The 19,218-nt window shown below is 44.1% G+C and overlaps 1 protein-coding gene across 2 annotated transcripts in view; it reads left to right on the top strand.

Annotated features, from left to right (window-relative positions):
* Nucleotides 1–19,218, top strand: part of Diras2 (DIRAS family GTPase 2) — a 27,974-nt gene that overhangs the window by 4,877 nt on the left and 3,879 nt on the right. The gene's annotated exons all lie outside the window — the stretch shown is intronic.

Below are 19,218 nucleotides of genomic sequence, written 5' to 3'. Positions count from 1 at the left end.
AATGAAAATGTAAATACAGGAGAATTTTTAATCTCAGAGAAGGGGTTTGTGAAGCATGACTCTAAGCTGGGATAAGAACAAGGACCATTTTGTTACATTGGTTATGAAGAGCTTTTAAATTTCTGCAAGGAAATTTGGTCCCCAGCCTCTGGTCACCACCAACGAGCAGCAAAGGACAGAGACTGACAACATATAGGAGATGAGGTCTGATGCCCTTTTCAAATTCGGTAGTCATTCAAATGCCTCTATGGGCTTCAGTCTTGGTGGTGGGAATGGCTCAGTGACAGGCACCTGCCTGGTATGTGTGAGGCCCCAGATTTGGTTCCCTGAACCACAGGAAACAAAATGAAACTCTGAGACTCTGATTCAGCAGGTGTGTGTGTGTTGAGGTTGATTCTTGCTGTATTGCTCAGGTGGGCTTTGAATTCATGGTAGTCCTCCTGCCTTAGGCTCCTGAGTGAGGGGAATACAGATCTGTGCCGTCACACCCACCAGCAGGTCTTGATGGTGGCCGTTGAATAGTTTGAGACCCACTAACTTAATTTAGCGTGAGATAAATACCATCCTTACATGCTGACGGATAACTGAGCAGAGAGGAGAACACACAGGTTCCCAAGATAAACATACTTTAACATAGGAAAATATACTCAGAGTCACCCAAATTAAGTAGATGTAATTCAATCAGAAATGAGAAATAGAGGCCATGCTGAAAAGAATCGAAGAGCTTGACTATACCCTGCATTAGGCAAGGTATGAGGAAATAACACTGATACCATATGGGTAGGTGGTAAAGAACTTGATGGAACCGGGGATTGAAATCAGGCCCTTGCACTTGCCAGGCAAGCACTTATTCTACTGAGCTATCTCCCCGGCCCCTGTTGATGGTGATTTTAAAAATCAGTGGACACTCCATACAAAATTGAAGATGCATATGCCTTTTGATCCAGCAGTTCCAGTTATATGAGCTTTTCTACAGAAAGCATGATGAAATAATTATGTGTAAGGCTATCGGTGGAGCAAGATGTCCCTCTGCAGAGGCACAGGCCCCTGATAACGTAATATAGTTATGAATATCCTAATGTAGGCCAACCTGTGTGAAGTACTGTGGTGTTCCTACTTGCCATCTCTGACTGGGTGCCTATCCACGGATAGCTCACTTGGGATCACCATGCTGGTCACTACCTGTGTCCTTTCATCTCACAGGCTTGCTGTTTCATCACCAGCTTGTCTTTTTTCCATATGATTTATGCTCTTGGCAAGGAATTCTTTATAGCAGTGGGGATAGTAATCATGGTAGGTAAGTTGGCATTTTGGGTTAAAGTGAAAAGTGGTGCCCATTTATGTTAACGCATTGGAAAAGTGTTCAACTTTGTCTTTTTAAATTCTTTTCGTATTTCCAAACCATGAAGTAGTGTTGTTTTTACGTTGCTAATGTTTGATATTTTTGTTAACAGTGACATTGGAGAATTTCTCCTTGAGATTTTCATGTCTGCCTGTCTTAGTTACTTTTCTTGCTGCTGAGACAAATATATGACACTCCAAATTAAAGGAGCAAAGGCTTGTTTAGCTCACAGTTTGTAGGGGGTTCAGTCTGTAATAGGCTGGCCCGGGGACAGGGTGGTGTAGCAGAGGGGCATCACAGAGGAGGAGCAGTTCATGGTGGGCAGGAGGTAGCAACGCAACAGGGGACAAGCACAGCTTTCTGTCTTTCTACCCTTATACCTTACCCAGTCTACTTAGAGAGGGCAGCACCTTCACCCCTAATCTTAGTGCCCTTGACCCCAGAACTGCAGCATGAATCAGTTCCAGCGTCACACACTCTAGATCTAGCCATCTCTAAAAACGCCCCACCTATGACTGCATGAGGCTTTGGGGGACATCTCAACACAAGCCATGACACTGTCCTTTAGGACAGTCCAGATTCCATTGGAGTTAGCTGCGTTTGGGGCTCAGGCTTCTTACCCAAGCCCCCTAAGACAGCCTATAGGATCCAGCCTCTTAATGGTGACACTGTTCTGACTAGGAACTATTTTTCTTATTTTTATACTGAACCCACCCATCCCACCCCCACTCCACCCCACAAGGAGATACACACAGCTCCATACACACAGAGACACACCTTCCTGCCTTGTCTTCAGAAGGATCCAGAAGCCCACTAGAGCTAAGACAGGAAGCCCTTAGAAGGTGGACCTCCCCTCCCTCGGTCTTTGGTCTTCCTCCTATGAAGAGTACAAAACGTAATGTTACCAACTTGTTACTTCCTCCTGAGACCTGCAGTGACCAGTACAACCAGAGTTCTGAGTCTGACCTTTGTCGCTTGTGGCTTGGCCTGTGTTCATCAGTTACCAGGCCATGTTTACCCTTTGTGTTAGGGCTGTTGTTGAGTAGTAATACTTTAGTAATACTCTACTGCAGTAGAGTAATACCACAGTAGAGTAATACAAAATCTCACAGGTCAGATTTTGCTGTGCACCTCTTCTGTGGCATCTGTGACATTCTTGATGAGCCTGAAAACTGTATAACAGCTATCCATTGTAAGCTGCCTAACAGCATCATTACGTTTTTCAAATGAGTATGCTGTAGACTTGAATACTGCTTGGCAGTATTATAGGTCACTGTGAGAAAACTTTCTCCTTCTGTGCTATAGAAATCAAAGCCCCTCTTTCAGTTGCTACTAATTTGGACTTTTTTGTGTGCCACTTGTATTTGCTATTATTCTTTTATCTCCATGTGACAGTACGTTATTGAAGACTCAGCTGCAGAGAGCCTGCGTGACAAGTAACATTTATCAGGACCTCAGATGTGCACTGTGCCGCTTGCTGACCATTGCTTTAGCTGCCTACTACCTCAGGCTCCTTCTCTGTGGCATGACGTTGCTGGTTCCTGGGTCCGAATGGGTGTGAAAGATAAGCGTGTCTGGCGCCTTTTATTCCTGCCAGACTGTGTGGACTCCCAGGCTGCCACTGCCCCAACGGCATTATTGCCTCCTCAATGTCATGTAACTCGGCAGTGTCATGTCTCAGATACATTCTCTGGTCTTGGAGCCTGGCCGGAAGCCTGTTGTCTAATAGTTGTTCTTTGCTTGTGGATGGAATCTGGTCTTCAACCACAGTCCTTTGTTACCCACCTAGGGCCCAGACTTCAAAAGTAATCTTAATAGATTGACATTTTCTGCACATTTTTCTCTTTTATCAGAACCAGCATGGGCTCTAGTTTGTGTCTGCTGGATTTATGTTTTTTGCCTCACCGGCACTCTTGCATGCTCCTTTAGCTCATCTCCCTAGTGACCCAGAATCTGTGACTGAATGTGCACTGTGCTGGACAGGAAAGAATACGCCTTGCTGAGTATTTGTCTCTAGCATTGAGCTGTTGGTCCACATAAAGCTTCCCAGTGGCTTGGCCTTACCAGAGGGCTGTTGAGAGCCACTCAGGTACCAAGCGCTGTGAGATATTGTCACTGGCAGGTTCTAGATGTGTTGGCAGCTGTCCTCTCTTACAGCTTGGATGCCTAGTCTTCCTGAAATCCACAGGGTGGGCAGTGTGAATACTCTGGTGCACCGCTGTCGTGAGCCTGCCCCCGTCTCTCCTTTGGCCTGTGACTTCCTGGAGTTCTCTCTGGTTGTTCAAGGATGCAGGTGTCAGACGCAGTGGCGATCTAAGGGTGATTCAGTCCTTCCTTTGGGTTCTGCTTCAACTCTGTTTCTTCAGGCATGGGGGACATTCCTTGGGGCTGGAGTCTCTTTCCAGACCAGAGGCACTGATTGCCACCTCGTTCTGCTGTAGTTGTAGAAACCACACCTTCAGCTTCCTCAGCCCTGTGAGGCACGGGAACCACAGCAGGTTCCTGAGTGCAGCCCCTCGGTGCAGGAGAGGTTAGGTGGCCGCATCTCTGCCTGCAGCACCTTTGCCCTAGGCAGGTTGCAGCCTCCCTTTCCTGTCTGGTCCTTAAGGGTGCACTTCAGATCCTCTCCTGCTTCGAATGGATTCTTTCTGCATACTTCCAGTGGGAGGCAGTGTTTAAGTCTTGGGGAGATAGTCGTGCATGAGTGGATAAAAAGCCCATCTGGAGCTTTTATATATAGTGGGAGGAAATACAAAATTTAAATAAGTAAGTTACACATTTATATCTCAGAGGGGTCTTGTAAGGGAGGCTCGGGTTGTAACTTGAGATAAAGTAGCCAAGGATGTGGTCCTTCAGGAAGTGTTTGACCTGGACCCCTGGGAGGCTTGGCTGAGCCCCATGGATGTGCATGTGTTGGGGGATATAGTCAGAGGAGTGGCCAGTGCAAAGGCCCTGAGGCACGGGCATGGTAGATGGTCTGGGATGCAGAGGAGCCATGGAGCCTCTAGCGAAGTGACTGAGGGCTGGTTTGGTAGAAAGCGGCAGTGTGTGGTGCTCCCAGCTGATGCCTGGCTGGTCACACAGGTGCAGTTCTGGAGCCCAGGGTGCCAAGGGACGGGCCCAGCCCAATGCAGAGGGCCGCCAGTGCTACTGCAGGAGCTGAGGTAAGGAGGGTAGTGCTCCGAGATCATCTCATACACACATGAGGTGGGCAAGCAAGGGGCCCAGGAGAACTCAGGGGCTCTTGGCCAGGAAGCAGGGGCAGGGGTAGGCTGTGTGGGAAGAAGCCATGGAGCGCTAGTGCGGGAGACGTCACCACAGCTCTCAGGTATGGAGTGGGAAGAGGGCCTGCTGGGCTGCAGTTAGTGTGAGGTGCTGCCACAGTGTGGCTGGGGCTGTGGACAGTGGGTGAGGTGGCAGATGGCACCCTGGCTGGGTGCATGACATGGAGAGGCAAGCAGCCAGGATGGAAGCAGGAGCTGGTGCCCTTAGGAAAGATGGTGCTGTGCACCTGCCAGCACAGGCACGCCATGCCCAGCATCCTGTCCATGAGCTCCGGCCCTGCTGATGCCAGTGGCCTTCTGCAGTGAAAGGCCCATTCTGTCAACCATTCTGCTCTAGAGCCCTGTGGTGGCTTCCGGTCCTTCTCTGAGGGTCTCTGGGAGCTCCTGCCTTGCCTGGCCCTGCAGGCCTGGCCCAGCCTTGCCCTGTTCCTTGGAGAGCAACACCCCTCCATCCTGAGTGCCTCAGGCATTTTTGTTCATCTTTGCTTCTGGCTAGGAGCTTCCTTGTCAGGCTGCTGCTGGGCTCACACCAAGACCTTTCTCAAACATTTGTTCAAAATTCTCTCTCTCCAGGAGTCCTGCCCTGGCCTCCCCTTCCTTCCTATGTCTTGACATATTCTTGAGTTGAAAGATGCTACATTCATTTGTGTTGAAAAAACTGATCTGTGCCCTGGGAAATCTTGCGTTTGAAAATGATTTAAAAATGTGACTTTCAGTTGTGCAGCTAGGAGAGGGTGTTTTGTTTGTTTGTCTTGGGTAGATATGCATTGATGGGGAAAGTCATTTATCCCTCCTCCTTGGTCCCGAGGGGCTCCAGGACCCCCAAGCCTCCAGAGTCTCAAGTCCTTTACATAAAATGAAGAACTGTATTGGTACATAACTGTGCACCTCCGCTGCTGTACTTTAAATGATCTCAGTATTACCTTTAATACCTAATACAGTGCAAATGCTTTGGGAATAACTGTTACACTAATTGTTCATGGGATAATGACATGGAAATGAAAATCTCCGCAGGGTCAAAATAAGCAGTTTTTTCCTGAAGAATTTTAACCCAGGATTGGCAGAATCTGCGGACTGTGGTCTACAGGGCCATTGATTGTAGGGCCGACTGCAATGATATAATCTGGTCTCCATCTCTTCACAATGACACCCTCCTTCTGGGTTGATTGGTCTTCCAAAGTAGGTCCTGTATCTGTGGGGCTTAGAGTGCTGCTTCTGTGTTACAGGGATGGAGGAGTTGTGTTCACCTTTGGAAGATCGCTACTACTTGGCATGCTCCAAAACACCTCTTGTCAAGTGGAAAATGCTAACCCATGTGGGACAGTCATTTTTTGGTACAAAGGAGAAATACACAAGTTGATTGGGTTTTGAGCTCATTTTTTGGCTGCAGGATGCCTGGCAAGCCACCCTATGGCAGCAGTTATTCTGGTGGTTGTTCCCATCTCTGTAGAAAGCATTAGAAAAATTGTGCTGTCTCTGAAAGTTTTCCCTGCTATGTGTTAAAAATAAAATATCCCAGTGTGTACTGTCCAGCGTCTCCCGCCTGCTCCTGTCTCAGCTTGTGGCTGCACCACTGTACCAGTGAGTGATCGTCCACTCATTTCTTTTGCATTCATTCCTATCTGGAATTTTTATATCAGTTGACGTTGTCATCCCATGAGTTGTTCCTTGTACATCTTTTTTTTTTTTTTAAAAAAAAAAAACCTTTATTTTCATGTATTTTCTTTAAATTCATTTCTTTTTTAAAAAAATTACTAATTTAATTTCTGACATTACCAGTTAAACAGAAGACCCAATGCTATTATGGTCTACTGGGCTCTTTTAGAATATTTTGCTGAGTTTACACACCTATAATATTCAAATAACGGAACTTAGAAAAAAAGGGGTATACCGATGAATGTCCATTTTGTATCTGTGTATTCAAAGTGGTTAGGATAGATATATAGTTGCATTCTCTTAATGAATAGAATGATTTGTTCTAATGGTGTTTGTAAATAGGATCTCAAGTACACATCTTGTACAGCAGTTAACCACTAAGAAGAATATATGCAGTGTGTTAGTTATTGAAACTGTACTACCGATTTGATTTGAAACTGTCTCATTACTGTTTATCAATAAAATTTTGAAAAAAAATTACTTATTTAGTACAGGGTCTTGCTATGCAGTTCAGACTCGTAGTGATCCTCCTGTTTCAGCCTCCCCAGTGCTGGGATTACAGGCATGCACCACCACCCCTGGTTTTGGTGACAGCTCAGCACACTTGCGATTCTGGGCCAGCACAGCATGCAGTACTGGGGATCAGTTCTCGCACTTGCCAGGCAGGTGCTTACACCGTCGAGCTATCTCCCAGGTACAACTTTCCTCTGTTGCCTGACACAGAACAGTGTATTTCTGCAGCATGTAATGCGTGTGTGCTGGGGAGCCCTTGCGTTTTGCAGTGGGTGGGAGGTGGAGGTGTGTGTGCTGGTGCATGACCCGTGGTCCCTGCTTCTGGCACTGATGCTTGAGTAAGACAGAGAGTGAGATGGTAGAATCGCATCCACAGGTGAGTACTCGGGGGAGGTCATGTGTTCTGAGATATTTTCTCATTAAGAGAGTCATTCCAGTGATTGCTAGATGGGCTAAGGTGTATTTAAAGTATCTCTGTGTTTACCCAAATTGCCCCTCTGTGTAACTTCTGATAGGAGTTTCTTTATCCTCTCAGTGTAGTTTTTTTTCATATAAATCGTCCTATAGGGTTTTAAGGAAGGACTATATTTGAGTTTGACTGCATACATCCTAGCATATTATTATGTTTTACCACAGCAGGAAAATAAAGTGTTTTTTCAGTGGTTTATAGCCTTTTTTTTCTGTTAATGAAAATCCTCTACAGAGGATTCTAAGCATCTTCAGTAAGTCAGGTCTGCACTGATAGCTTCACATGTTCGGCCAGACAAAGTGTGGTTAGGGACAGGGCGGAGGTATGCATTTTACTTGATTTTCTTTGGAAAGTTAGGTTTGGGGAGGCACAGAGATCAGAGTAGGTCGTCATTGTGTTTGTTCTGTAATGTGGCGGGTCACAGAGGAACATCTGCTTGGCCCGCACTGCAGACCCAGTTTTAGCTTTCCTGCGTGGCTTCGCTGTCATGTCCTAGCCTTCCTGCGTGGCTTCGCTGTTATTGCTAAAAGTGTTTACACTGCAGTCACATACGCTTTTATACGTGCATAACCTTCAGCTTACCATTTTCGAGTGCAGTAAGCACATTCAGCACTGCAACTGCCCCTGTCTCTACAGCTCATGGGGAGAACTGAAGCTGCACCCCTCCCCCAGCTACTCCTGGACCCTCAGCCTGGCTTTGGCCTCCCCACTCTGCCGTGTGTATCTGGGGACTCAGGAAAGTGGAGCAGGAAGTGCTTGTCTTTTTGCACACCCTGTAAACTGCGTTTACAGTTGATTGTCTTTTTTAAAAAATAATTTTATTGAGAAACAAATAGCGATGAGACAGTTTCAAAACCAATTACTAGCACAGTTTCAGTAATTAATACATTTCATATTTTTGTCTTAGAGGTTATTCATTGTACAAGATGCAGACATGATATCCTGTCTCAAGCACTATTAGAACAAATCTCTCTTTTCACTGAATTAAGAGAATGCAGCTATATATCTATCCTATTTTGAATATACAGATACAAAATGGTTGTTCATCTGTATCTCCCTTTTTTGTTTAGTTTTGTCAGAGAAAGGTATTCCATTGTGTTTTAAATATTGTAGGTGTGTGAATTCAGCAAAATATTCCGATATAGCCCAGTAGTCCATAATAGTAGTGGGTTATCCATAGGACTGGCAATGTCCGAAGTTGTTGACTTGAGCCTTTTATAGCTTAGCATATTAATATGGCTTTATTTTTTATACTTCATTTTCATAGTTTTCTCCTGGATGGTTAAGACCAAGATAAAGCAAGACCTATATAACAAGAAATGTAACTTTTGCATTTGATGAAGTCAGCCATATCCCTTCAGGATTTACCCTGAAACCCTGTACTGCAGTTTGTAGATCCCTTGTCAGTGTCAGCCATGTGTATGAGTCACGGCCATTGCTTGACCAATTTTCTCTCTGTGAAAGCCTGAGAGAATGTTTTCTCTCCATGTGTTGATTGACTTTTTATTACTGGCTTATGTCACTTAATATAATGTTCTCAAGGTTCAGCCACATCATAGTGTGTCACAGTTTTTCTTCCCCTTTAAGGCTGAGTAATATTCCTTTCTATGTATGTAGTGCATTTCGTTTATCTTTTGGTGGACACTTGGGTTTCTTCTGCCTCTTTGCTATTGGGTGTAATGCAGCTGGGACGTTGTTGTATAAATGAAGTGTTAGAGCCCCTGCTTTCTGTTCTCTGGGGGTATCCACCCAGAGCTGGAATTGCTGAATAATACAGCAATTCTGTTTTTAACTTTTTCCACAAAAGCCACACCAGTTTTAGGTCCCACCACAGTGCAAAAGCATTTCAGTTTCTCTATATCTTTGCCAAAACATTTGATTTTTTCTTTTTTAAGTCTTTATTCTAAGTGAGGATGAAGTAGTTCTTCATTGCAGTTTTGATTTGAATTTCCCTAATGAGTAATGAAGTTGAGCATCTTTCATATGCATCTAGGCCATTTATATAATCTTCAGAGAAATGGCTAAGTTCATTGTCCACATTTTAGCTGGTTTGTTTATTTCTTTGTTGCTCAGTTCTTTTTATGTTCTGGATACTAGATCCTTTAGAAAATGATCCCTCTCTCTCTCTCTCTCTCTCTCTCTCTATATATATATATATATATATATTATATAATTTCCTTTTCTGTATATTCTAAAGTAACTTTTTAAATAGTATCTCTTTTTGTACAAGTGGATATATAATTTTATTTTTATTTTATTTTATTTTTTTGTTGTGGATTTGGTGCAGGGTCTCACTATACAGCTTGGCCTCATAGTGATCCTCCTGTTTTCAACCTTTCCAGTGCTGAGATTATAGGCTTATGCCACCATGCCCGGGCTCGGTGGTTTTCTCAACATGCCCGGGATCAGGACTGGAGCAGCCTATGGGGCTGGCAAACCTGGTCCCTGTGCTTGATTAAGCAGGCTCTTAGTCCATTGAGCTATCTCGCCAGCCCTGGGTATTTAATTTTGATGAGACCTTATTTATCTACTCATATAGAATTATAGTAGGTCTTCAGTAGCCAAAACAATCTCTAAGAAAAAAAGAACAAATTTAGAGAACTCATATTTTCTAACGTCAAAGCCTACTGCAAAACCACGTGGTGCTGTTGTGTGCAAGTAGATCAGTGGGATAGAATTGAGGCTATGGATATAAATTCCTGTGTTTACGGTTGATTTTTTTTTTTTTTTTTTTTTTGCAAAAGTCCTGTTCCCCTCAGCTCGTAAAGCGTTGTCTTCCTAGTGAGCAGATGAGCAGGGACCACTGGGCAGCCACACGTCCGCGCAACAGCACCCCTGCCTCACACTGTATGCAGTCATCTCCATGTGGATGCATGACTTACATATGAGAAATGAAACCATAAAACTCTTAGAAGGGACGTAGAGTAAATCTTCAAAGTGTGAGTAACAGAGTAATTCTTGGGATGTAAAAACATCTTTCCCAGTCCCTTACCAGAGTTTTCCTTGGCTAACCCTAGAAGTCGCCTGTGTGAAGACCCGTGTCCCAGTCAGCTGCACACAGTAGGGCCATCATAACCAGCACAACAACCTCTCCCACCATGGGCAAAGCCCCATGCTCTGCTTATCTTTCTCTTTTGCTGTTCATTTCCTTGCAGGGCTTAGTGTGCTGCCCTGGGCATTGGCTAGGGTAACTGAGTTGTTTTATTGTCAACATCATTTCTCTTTTTATTTCCTTTACTCACATGGAAAGAAAAGGAATAAAGCAGAAATTGACTAAAAGTCAAGGCCTTGGCAGTTTTAAAAGTGTCGCTAACAGCATTTTCTTTGATCCCTGGTATTCTTTCTTTCCCCAAATGGAATTGTTAAGACAAAATTCCGCAAACCTTAAGTGATAGACGTGCTTGCCTCTCAGAGGGAAACTCCTAAAATAATGGCTTGTGTGCTTTCCACCCCAAGAAGGCTCTCATCCCACGTCGTTCATGTCAGTGCAGCAGGTGTTCTGCATCTTGGCGCCAGCCCCCGAGTCCATCCTGGCTGTGCCTGCGCTTTTGCACCTGCGCTGACTGCAGGGAGGGAGACCTCATGACACTGAAACAGAGATCCTGAAAGAGGGTTTTGCTTTCAAAAGCAAGAAAAGCCATGGGTATCTCTTCCATAACCAGACAAGCACTGCCCATTATCAAATAAATCTTCAATGCCAAAAAGAAGCTACTGAAAGAAACCTTTATTTAAACCAAGAGTCTGAAAACACATGAAAATATATGCCTAACCCGGACAAGTGTATCTTCCTGGAGAATTCATGCTTAGCTTTATTAATTTTTTTAAGATACACAAAGTCCTGTTGTACTATTAGAAATAGTTCGTATTTGTACTTAGCTCATTCTCCTTGTATTTTTGATGTGTTTAAATGGGCTGTCATGCATGAGCTTTAAATATGGAATTTGTTTATAGTACATAATGGTTCAGTGTAACTGTGAGGGGAAGGCACTGTGGGAAATGAGGTGGCCAGTGTCCAGCCACGGAGCCTGAGGACACACTCACTGTGTGTGTGGGGGGCGATTCTGGCAGCACGGTGTGCTACATCGCCAGGCATTTCAACGTGTCCATCCTAAGAAGCTGAATTCTTCCATTCTTTAATGCTTCACTGGTTTCAGCCGCAGTCACACCTCAGTGTCTGCAGGTTCCAGGAGACCAACCGCCAGGGCAGCAAAGTCTCTTGTACACATAGGTGTTCTGTTTGCATAAAACCCATACCCATCCTTATGTACATGGGTTTTTTTTTTTTTTATTTGTGCATGCTATATAGTACGCAATGATTGCATCAACCATTGGAGAGTTTGTACGTGTATGCTTTAATGTATAATTAGACTCCATGTAGTATCTGATGCCAGGTAAATGCTGTGTAAATAGTTGTTACGCTGTGTTGTGCAGGCCAGTGGTGGAGAACCTGCGGCAGGTGTGCCACGGCGGCTGTTTGGATCACTGAAAGCTCTGAAAGGTCTCCCATCAGCAGTTTAGGAAATAATGAGAAGAAATCTTGCACATGTGCAGAAGCAACGCACGTTTTTCCCTTATATTTTTAATCCATGCTTGGTTGACTTTGCGGAATCCGTATGTACAGACAGCAGCTCTCTTTTTAAACACAGGATTATTTCTAGGTGTAACACAGGTAAAGACTGTGGATTTGTTTTATCTGAGGTGTTCTTTCTTTTTCCATTCATATGGACCTAAGTTTTTTTCTTGAAGGGGGAGCCTTATGTGACCCAGGAAATCAAAACTCACTTTCTCCAGAATTTAGACCTTTACTTGATTTTCAGTATTAAAAAGCTTTACTTTGAGTTCTTCATGGACACTTCATATCATGTGCCACTTTGAAGCAGACAACATATTCCATTTTCTAACCTTTCCCTTTGTCAGCCTCTTCACATGTGGTTTCCAGAAATTTGGGGGACAGTAGGGGATAGCTAGTCCAACCAAGTTCAAGACAAAGATAGGGAAGGGGCTTGCCTAAGCTTACCCAGTTGCCTCCCTGTGCATGGTGAGCCGACCCAGGTATCCTCAGGAGAGCTCATTCCAGTCTCCTCCCCAGCAGTTGTTACAGGGCTTGTGTAAATCAGATGGGAAACCGGACACTGGAAGCCATTTTGGAGAAGCCGTTTGGGGGAAGCCAAGGATGACAGAGGAGGACCAACGTGAACTGAACAGGAGAGACTGCAGGGGAGCAGCAGCGGACTTCAGGGAGTTCTCTCGTTGGCATTCGGTTTGGAACCTCGGCTCCTACAAAGAGAAAGTGCGCCAATGAAAATAAAACAGAGCACCAGAAAAGTTAGTAAAAATATCAGGGAGAAGATCTTAAAGGCATGGGAATAGGTATAATCAGACATCATTAATAGAGCCTCTAGAAAGAGAAATAAACAGGTTGAGATGTGGTAATTTAAAAAAAAATAAAGAAACTTTCCCCAGGCTGCAGAAAGAATCAGGTTTTTACCATTTTTCTTCACCTCATGATAGAATGTTTAAAAATTAAAAAGCAGATATATGTATCCTGGTAAACTTGATAGCTCCAAGGTTAGAAAACACTGACCCTTTCAAAGCTAAGGAAAATAAAACACTGATTTTCTATAAAGGAAAAAGAATCCTATGGGCTTTGAATTTCACATTAACAGCCTTAGGTGTTAGGATTCAAAACGAAATAATCATTAAAATCTGGAGAAAGACTTTGTTTGGCTCCTTCCAGAGTCTTTCAGCTGAGAGGGTACGAGCTCAGAAATTTTAAGACCGTCTCAGAATTAGAACATTGTTTTCCTACTGTAATGAAATGCCCAAGGCAGCTACTTTATAAAAAAAAGAAGTTCATTTTGGTTCATGCTGCTAAAGGCGCATTGTCAGGGGCTGCATCTGGTGAGGGCTTTCTGGCTGGCAGAGTCCTGAGGTGGTGACAGGAGTTTCCTGTGCACACGTGCATGCCTGTGTGTGTGGCTGCCCGTGTGTGTGCTGGCCTCTCTCCCCCTTCTTACAAAGCCACTAGGCTCCCAGTGTGGTGGCTTGATTTCACCATCACCAATTTCCAAGCACTATAATCAGATTAAGTTTCTGCTGGCTGAATTCCTTACAGCCAGGATTAAATTCCAGCACAAGAAGCCTTCAGTCACATCCAGTCCACAGCACCATCTAAAATACGTTTTTTTGTCTGTTTATACAAAACACACAGTAGGCTCAAGGATGGGGACAAATGGAGCTTTTAAAAATTGATAATGGAGAGTTATTTAGGGGGAAAAATTTGAGAATAAAAAGTAAAACCCAAATATTGTTGAAAGAAAATAATTCTTTAGTTAGCAAAGTTTAATTGAAGAAATTGACTTTTGCCTTTCTGGGGTCTAAGCTACTGTCCATTTTTGTAGTGAAAAATATTTCAAAATCCTATGGGTGCTCATCATTGGTGGGGTTTCAAGATGAAGCACAGAATTTTTGTTGTTGTTGTTTTCTTGAGACAGGGTATTATTGAAGGGTCGACTGGCCTCAACTCAAGGTGACCTTCCTGTCTCATCCTCCTGAGTGCAGGGATCATAGGCAGGTGCCACTGCACCTCGAAGAGTATTAATGTTTAAGCTTTAGAATGAATTGTCAATGTTGTGTGTAGAGAACACAAATTTGGTATATATTTTAAAATATGGTGTAACTGGCAGAAGTGAGGCTGTGGGCCGTCATGGCGTGAGTGCGTGCTCACTGTCATCCATCATGGAGAATGTGCAGAGATCTTGGGTTGGTGGCCGGGGAGGTTCCTGGGGTGAGCGGAGGTCTGCAGGGCACCCCGAGGGTAGCAGGGCCTTTGAAAGGAGAGAGCTGAGCGGGCAGCCCTTGCACTGCCACTGGAGCCCTGGTGACCTCACAACCCTGTGGCCCTCTCCAGCAGAGAACAAGAGGACCCAGCTCAGCTTCGGCCTTGGGCCTCCAGAACCTGAGCCAAGGAGAAGGCATTCTACACCCACTTCCCAGTCGGGGGAGTTTCATGATAGCGACATAAAAGCCGAGGAAGATGTGAAGGAATGCAGTTGAGTCAATACTAACTAGATAGGGTCCCAGATGGCCACATGAGGGCCTGAAGAGCTACACTTGTGGAGTACATGGTTCAGATTTGCAGGGTGAAGAGCAGAAAATGAAAAGGGACTTTTGATGCTCTTTAATGATGGCTATTTCTGAGAACAGAGATGAGGGCAGCTGAGGGAAAGGGCCTGGATTAGGACAGAAAGGCATTCTATATTCTGCATGCTCTTTTCTAAACAAGATGCATGCATTATATCATTTTGTATTTGTTATACAGTTTGATTTTATAAATGCTTATTCAAATTCAATTTTATAAATGTTTATTCAAATTAATCAGTCAAGGTTTTCAGTGGTTTCTGTGGGACTGGCCAGCTTGCTGACCATTTCAAGCTGTGACATTTTCTTCTCACCTTCTTCCCCTCCTCCCTTCCCCTTCCCCCATTTCTTCCCTCAACCCTCTCCTCTTGTACCCCTCCCCCCTTTCCCTCCCTTCCCCTTGGAGCCAGCTGCCCATGGACTGGACCCTCAAAAGCCATGAGCCAAACTGACTTGCCGCAGTGTTAGAAAGTGACTAATGTGCCAAAAAAAGTTCCCCTTTATTCCTGAATGAGTGTGTCACAAATGGACATTGAATTTTTGTAACTGTTTCATTTGGGGGGCAAATGCAGAGATTGTCGTATTGGCTTTCATTTTATTGATAAGGCATATCAAATTATTCAATTTTTAAATGTGAAAGCAACTTGGCATTCCTGGTATAACTTTCACTTTGATACATTGTACAATCCTTTTTACATATTCATAGTGCCTTGATCAGCTTTCTCTCATTACTGAGACAAAATAGCTGATCTGAGACAAAATACCTGACACCCAAAATTGAGGAAGGAAAGATATAATTAGCTCACGGATTGCAGAGGTTTTAGTCTGTGATCAGCTGGCTCCAAGGCAGGAGTGGCAGGGCCCAGGGGCAACACGTGAAGGCAGCAGCGGAAGACAGCAAAAGCAGTGAGAGGAGGAGGGACGGGAGAAAGCCTCTCTTCCTGCCCTGTGGTGTATTCAGGCTACCACCCCCAGGGCAGGTGTGGGGCTCTCACCATCTCTGTTTACTCTTCTTGCACAGGTTCAGGATGCTTACAAAGACAGGACCCTGGCCCCTTGCTCGGTCACTTACGTAAACCTCTAGACTTGTCAAATTGACACAATGCATCAACCATTACACATAGGTTCAGTATTGTTAGTATTTTTTAAAATGTGTTTAGTACAGGGTCTACAGGGTCTCACTACACAGATCCCACTCATAGTGATCCACCTCTTTCAGCCTCCAAAATGCTGGGATTACAGCCCAGACTCCATCCCTGTCTCAGTGAGCCCCGGTCCCTATGTCTGCCTAAGCAGGTGCTTTTATCCACTGAGCTTTCTGGCCAGCCCAGTAGTTTTAGTATTTTGTTGAGAGTTTTTGTATCTGTATTCTTATGAGACATTGGTTTATAGTGTTCTTATGATGTATTTGCTTGACTTTAGCATCAGAATTAAAGCCATATCTATAGAGCGATAAATATTTTTTCTTTTTCATTTTTTTGGGGGTAAAGTTTATGAATAGCACATATCTTTTTGTTTAGAGACTGTCCATAATTTACCAATAGAGCCATCTAGACTTCAAGTTTTCTTTGTGACTATTTTCTTCTTGATTTCCATTTTAATCTAATTACATGTTATAGTTCTATGCATATTTTTATTTCTCTTTGTGTCAGCTTTCATAATTTATGGTTATTCCATCTAAGCTATTTAAATTATTGTCATTTGGCATAAGGTCATGAGAGTCTCTTGTAATCCTTTTATTTCTGTAAGGTCAGTAGTAATGTCTCATATTTCATTCCTGCTTTTTCTAATTTGAGTCATCTCACTTTTAAAAATCAATCTAGTGGGCTGGTGAGATGGCTCAGTGGTCTAAAACACCTACTTAGAACAAGCTTATCAAAGCACAGGGACCGCGGTTCAATCCCCCAGCACCACATGCCAGCCAGCCCCGCCCCCTGGTGGGCTGAGCTGGCCACACATACACACACACACAAATAAATAAAAAATTAAAAAAAAAATAGCATTCCTCTACACAGACAACAAACACACTGAGAGGGAAATTATAGAAAAAAATCAATCCAGTTAAGCTTTTATCACTTTGATTTATGTTGTCAAAGAAACAACTTGTCAGTTTCAGTGATTTTCTCCATTTTTTCTTAATTTCTGTTGTACTCCAAATTTTCCTGGATTTTTGTTTAGTTTGTTCTTTTCTCCCCATTATTTTGAAGTAGAAGATTAAGTTATTAGAGAACTTACTCTTTTAAAATAAATGACGTAACTAATTTTGGAGCTCATTTGTTTTTTGCGTTATGGATATTTAGTATGTTCCCACAGTTTGGAACACGTTCACTGTCACAAAGGAATCCCCTCCTCCCGTGGCCATTTATCTTCATGGTGCCTCCCGCTACACTCCTGTTCCCTCAGACTGACCACAGAGGCTGGCTACACCAGCCTCCTGCTGTTCCAGGAATAGCAGCCCTGCTTTCTGCCTTCCTTTCTGCCGGGCACTTCTTCTGGCTGACTGAGCTTTCACCCTCTTGTGTGGCGGATCTCAGCTCCTGCTGAGACATGTCCCAGGCTCCAGGCAGAACAGGCTGCCCACTGGATTCTCCTGCTGCCCTTGTGTGTAGCAGTGTACAGCATCTACCGTGCAGGATGTCACGTGTCATCCTGTGCTTTTCTCCCCTCTATGGCAGGATCTCTTACAGCATAAGCACTGGGTTGCATGGTATCCAGAAGGTATTTTATAATTGCTGGTGAAATTATTGAATGCTTCTCAGATGAAAGAATGTGGGTAAGAACAGTGTGGGTAAGAACTGTTAGAGAACCGGGGCCAGCCTGGAGTTGCTGCCCCGTCCCTCCCTCACAGGTGCGCACTGAACCCCTCAGCCCACTCTGCCCACTCCTGTGCCTCTCTCCCATTCCTGCTCCATCAGGAAATTCTTCCTGACCAATCAGACTAAACTGGGTTCCTTCAGCCCTCTGTCTTTCAGAACTTGCTGTGATAGAATTTATTAAATATTTATCATGTTATCTTTTTAAAATTTCTGTCTGTTCTGCTTGACTCTGTGTTCCACGAGAGGAGAAATCCAGGCTTCTGTCTCTGCACAGTGGTTTCCTGGCCCCTTGCCCATGGCCCTGCCTTTAACCAAAGCTAGGTAGATACTTAGGTCTTTGGACAAATGAGTAACAAGAGTCACAGTTATGTTTTTGTTTGATATTTGCTTTCTATGTTTTGGTTGCTAGCTTAATTATGGATGCATCTTAACGTATGTGACCACATATTCAGCAGACTCATAAAGGACTTATGCTGTGGACCGAGAGCTCGTTTGACCATGTTAGGATGCAGAACTCGTTGAGATGAGTCCTGTTCCAGCTAGATTCTTACACTCGAGTCTGGAGCTAACTCACCCTAATAGAAGGAGAGACTGGGTAAGGAAACTGCCCTCCGGGCTCAGAGGGAGCTTGATACAGAGAGAAACTTTAGATCAGATTTCATTTGACTGCGATTTAGAAATAAAATCTAAATTGTGGGGCAGTTTGTCACAAGGTTGCATGCCTGGATCCATCTTTATTATCTCAGAGCATTTAATAGCCTTCATGAAACTCCTAAACAGGCTTTCCTGCTGTGCTCCTGACATCGTTTTTATTTTTTCTCTTAGCATTTATACTTTAGTTAGGCTTCCAAAGTGTACGTGAGACACTTTGAATGTTCAGTTGAGCCAATATGTAGGAAAAGGTGGACAGATGGTGACTGCAGTCTGGGGCTGTACGCTGGTGCTCCCACTGCCCGGAGGCACCTTCACTGTGCAAACCCACTTCCTCCCAGTGGTAATTAGGGTTAGTATTTTTTACTGGACTCTGAAAAGGATTTTGCTCAGCGGCACTTACTATCATAGCACATCTTTTTTTAAAGCCAGGGTCCACTATGCAGTTCAGGCTGGCCTTGAGCTCACTTTGTAGTCCAGGCTGGTCTCCAGCTCACAACGATCCTCCTGCCTCAGCCTCCTGAGTGCTGGGATTTCAGGTGTGTACCACCACACCCAGCTTCTTTTCAGACTAAGAAAATGAAAAATTAGGACAGTGTTTGCCTGCAGAAAAGAATAGATTCCATGTTTCACCTTAACAGACTGCTCATCTAGGTACTGAAGATGAATGTTGCCTAAGGTTCTGCTTTTGAAAATGATATGTTTTTCCCTGAAAAGTGGGTAGGATGAAAGATATTTGACAGTTTGGAAGTGAATAAAGCACATTTACAGATCTCTTAGGTGAAAAGTGAGGTTTGTGATAAAAACAAATCCCATTCTAGTCAGTTTTAATGCCCAATAAGTAGTTTATAGAGTTATGCTAGTAGTACTCAGGTCCTTGGAATTCTTGAAAAGAAAGCATGAAACAGTCATTTAATCATTTGACATATAAAACAGCTATCCACATCTGTAGGTATTCTGGCTTCAGTAGCGAGTGTGGCACCGACCAGTCCTTTCTGCAGGTGGCCCGACAGATGCCCATGGTGTGTGTGATTTGTGTCCAGCCTTCTCCCTTGCTGGACGTGTGACGCCATTCCCTGTGCTTTCGGTTTCCAGTTGCCCTTAGTGTACACCGGAGAAAATAATGACTCCAGCCGCTCGTGCACTGGTGAGGGCTTAATGTGCTAATATATTACACTCAGACACGAAGAGCGTTCACCTTCCTTGCCTCGCCCCACCCCACCCTCAGGGTTTGAGAAGGAAAAAGTCTTGACTAATATATGCAGTACTTCAGATAAAGCAGTGAAGGGTGTGTGTGTGTGTGTGTGTGTGTGTGTGTGAGAGAGAGAGAGAGAGAGAGAGAGAGAG

The sequence above is a fragment of the Octodon degus genome, unplaced genomic scaffold (assembly GCF_000260255.1).
Source record: "Octodon degus isolate 3935 unplaced genomic scaffold, OctDeg1.0 scaffold00192, whole genome shotgun sequence".
NCBI classification, from domain to species: domain Eukaryota; kingdom Metazoa; phylum Chordata; class Mammalia; order Rodentia; family Octodontidae; genus Octodon; species Octodon degus.
This window is presented reverse-complemented; position numbering and strand designations above follow the sequence as displayed.